This window comes from Triticum aestivum, chromosome 5A (genome assembly GCF_018294505.1).
Source record: "Triticum aestivum cultivar Chinese Spring chromosome 5A, IWGSC CS RefSeq v2.1, whole genome shotgun sequence".
Lineage (NCBI taxonomy): Eukaryota > Viridiplantae > Streptophyta > Magnoliopsida > Poales > Poaceae > Triticum > Triticum aestivum.
Window position 1 is genome coordinate 77,542,037 of NC_057806.1, and position 3,904 is coordinate 77,545,940.

Below are 3,904 nucleotides of genomic sequence, written 5' to 3' on the forward strand. Positions count from 1 at the left end.
AAACGTTAAATCAATGTTGAAGACAAACCGATTGCGAAGACTATGCAATTATGACGCCAAACGAAACACTCCAAAAAGAAGTTGGTGGTGGCTTTACCCACCATATAGGAAGTATTAGACGCAGACACGGCGCACAATTATCATGGCGCTCCGAAGTCAAATTCCGCGTTAATGTATTCACACATAGAGTGTATGTCTTCATTGATTGAAGATGTACGTTACTTTGTGTGTTGCACATCTAAGTCATCAACATGCATAAGCTTTAGGATGTGTGTCCAACTACATGACATTCGAGGATTCTAAGATATTTAGCTCACACCGAAACTTGCAAAACCTTTTCTCATCAAAGGGATTTGTGAAGATATCTGCCTAATGCTCTTCAGTGTTGACGTGAATAATATCAATATCCTCCTTCATGACATGATCTCTGAGAAAGTGATGACGGATCTGAATGTGCTTTGTCTTCGAGTGCTGGACTGGGTTGTCGGCAATCTTGATGGCGCTTTCATTTTCGCAGTAGAGTGGCACATGCTTCAGATGGATGCCATAGTCCTTGAGAGTTTGCTTCATCCATAGAAGCTGAGCGCAGCAAGATCCAGCAGCAATGTATTCAGATTCAGCAGTGGAGAGGGATACACAGTTCTTCTCTTTTGAAGACCAACATACAAGAGATCTTACAAGAAAGTGACATGTGCCTGATGTGGACTTGTGATCAACCTTGTCACCAACATAATTAGCATCTGAGAATCCAACTAGATCAAACTCTGAGCCCTTTGGATACCATAATCCTCGTGTTGGGGTGTAAGCCAAATATCGAAGAATTTGCTTCACAGCTAAGTGATGTGATTCCTTTGGTGCCGCTTGGAAGCGGGCACACATGCAAACTCTAAGCATTATATCTGGCCTAGATGCACATAAATAGAGTAAAGAACAATCATGGGGCGGTATACCTTTTGATCGAACTCTTTACCATTGTCGCCGGAGCCCGGATGACTTTTGGTTGGCATTGGCGTCGTGTATCCTTTGCAGTCTTGCATTCCAAACTTTTTTAAGCAATCTTTGAGGTATTTTTCTTGTGATATGAATATGTTATTGCTATGCTGACAGATTGGCAGGGCCGGTCCTGAGATTTTAGGGGCCCGGGGCGAAGCTAAAACTCCGGGCACCTTAATATAGAAATCATAATATTGATATGAATATATGCATATAGTAAATATTATCAATAACACATAAATGTATCTAAAATGAGTATGCAGTCAAATAATTTATGTAGATTACCTTAAAAATTTCTTCTAAGATCCGCCAATGCAAAGTCACATATGATTGGGGTGATGTCAATGTCATCCAATAATATGGGGTCGACATTTTCTTCTTGCTGGTCGGATTCTGAATTCCCATTAGTTGGTTCCTCTTCCTCTTCCTATATGACAACCATCACCAACTCATAATCTAGGTTTAGCGGCGTAGTGGAAGCACCAGTATTACTCGTGAGAAGTTTTTGAATATCCCCAGTATTACGACATGGTATTGATATAAGACATGGTTGCCAGAAAAATCATTGCATCCATTGTTGAACGGTGTCGGCTATGCATCAAGGAATGGAAATATGATTACGATATACCTGATGGTCGAATCTATGATGATTGAATACTGATGAGCGTCAGCGTGTGTGCGTTTACTGCTATATATATAGGGCCTAGTGGTTGAGTCGGAGAGCAATTCAATTGAACAAAGCGAATGACGATTGCCCCCCGGAATTCTAATCAGCGGCGCCGGGGAACTGGATTTGAAAGGAATTCTAATAATCCCTGCGTGATGGAAACCATGGAATAGGAAGGGATCATGATCCGTGCTAAAAAAGAAGAGAAAGGGATCACGATTGCTCCTTATTTTATGCGAAGGGATGCGTGCGAGTCCATCGCTACCGGGGCGGGATCGGGCTATCGGCCTGTTGCTGCTTGCGTGCCTACATCAAAGCCCAGCGCCCTAGCCCTTTCATTTTTTTTCTGGCATAGGCCATAGCCTGCCTACTACATACCTGGGTGGGGGCCCCTTGATTTTGGGGGCCCTGGGCGGCCGCCCCCCTGCCCCCCCCATCAGGGCCGGCCCTGCGGATTGGAAGACCAAGGAAGAATTTCAGCTCACCCATCATGGACATCTGATATTGCTCTTGCATCATGTGTCCAAACTCATCACTGTATTTCTAGTCTGTGCAGCCGAAGATAATGTCATCGACATAGATTTGGTATACAAACAATTCGCCATCATATGTCTTCGTGAAGAGTGTGGGACCCAGGGAACCAGATTTGAAGCCTTTGCTCTTCAGGAAGTCTTTGAGTGTGTCATACCAAGCGCGAGGGGCTTGTTTGAGGCCATACAGTGCCTTATTGAGCTTGTATACCATGTCAGGATGCTTTGGGTCTTCAAAACCAGGTGGTTGCGCAACATACACTTCTTCTTTAATTTTTCTGTTCCGGAAGGCACTCTTCACATCCATTTGGTACAGAAGGATGTTGTGATGGTTGGCATAGGCTAGCAGGATGCGAATGGCTTCAAGCCTAGCCATGGGACAAAATGTTTCATCGAAGTCAATCCCTTCTACTTGAGTATAACCTTGAGCAACAAGACGAGCCTTGTTTCTGAAAACATGACCATGCTCGTTGAGGGAGTCCTAGATTAGGGGGTATCTGGACAGCCAGATTATGTCCTTTGGCTGGACTATTGGACTATGAAGATACAAGATTGAAGACTTCGTGTTGTGTCCAGTTGGGACTCTCCTTGGCGTGGAAGGCAAGCTTGGCAATACGGATATGTAGATCTCCTGCCTTGTAACCGACTCTGTGTAACCCTAGCCCCCACCGGTGTCTATATAAACCGGAGGGTTTTAGTCCTAGGACAACATACAATCATACCATAGGCTAGCTTCTAGGGTTTAGCCTCTCTGATCTCGTGGTAGATCAACTCTTGTACTACTCATATTATCAAGAATAATCAAGCAAGACGTAGGGTTTTACCTCCATCAAGAGGGCCCGAACCTGGGTAAAACATCGTGTCCCCTGCCTCATGTTACCATCCGCCTTAGACGCATAGTTCGGGACCCCCTACCCGAGATCCGTCGGTTTTGACACTGACATTGGTTCTTTCATTAAGAGTTCCTCTGTGTCGTCGTCATTAGGCTTGATGGCTCCTTCGATCATCGATAGCGATGCAGTCCAGGGTGAGACTTTTCTCCTCGGACAGGTCTCTATATTCGGCGGCTTCGCACTGCGGGCCAACTCGCTTGGCCATCTGGAGCAGATCGAGAGTTATGCCCCTGGCCACCCGGTCAGGTTTGGAAGCTTAAATTACACGACCGACATCCATGGAGACTTGATCTTCGACTGATTCGAGCCCTTGCCGAGTGCGCCACATGGTCACCATGAGCATTACTTAGCTCCACCATCGGACAGTGTTCGGGAGATCGCACCGGCGATCGCTCCGACCCTCAAATCAGAGCCAATTGCGCCATCCAGTGACGTGTGGATAGACCCCGCCATGGAACCACACTCCCATCGGCGATCGAGCCGAGTATCGACCTTACCCTTCACAAGAGCCGTGACGCCAAACTGTCGGATTCTTCCCCGGCCACGGACTCCGAACCGCCTGCGCCCGTGCCCATCGAATCCGGCTGGGCGCCGATCATGGAGTTCACCTCCACGGATATCTTTCAGCACTCGCCTTTCGGCGACATACTGAACTCATTAAGGTCTCTCTCTCTGTCGGTGTCAAAACCGGCGGATCTCGGGTAGGGGGTCCCGAACTGTGCGTCTCGGCCGGATGGTAACAGGAGACAAGGGACACGAAGTTTTACCCAGGTTTGGGCCCTCTCGATGGAGGTAAAACCCTATGTCCTGCTTGATTAATA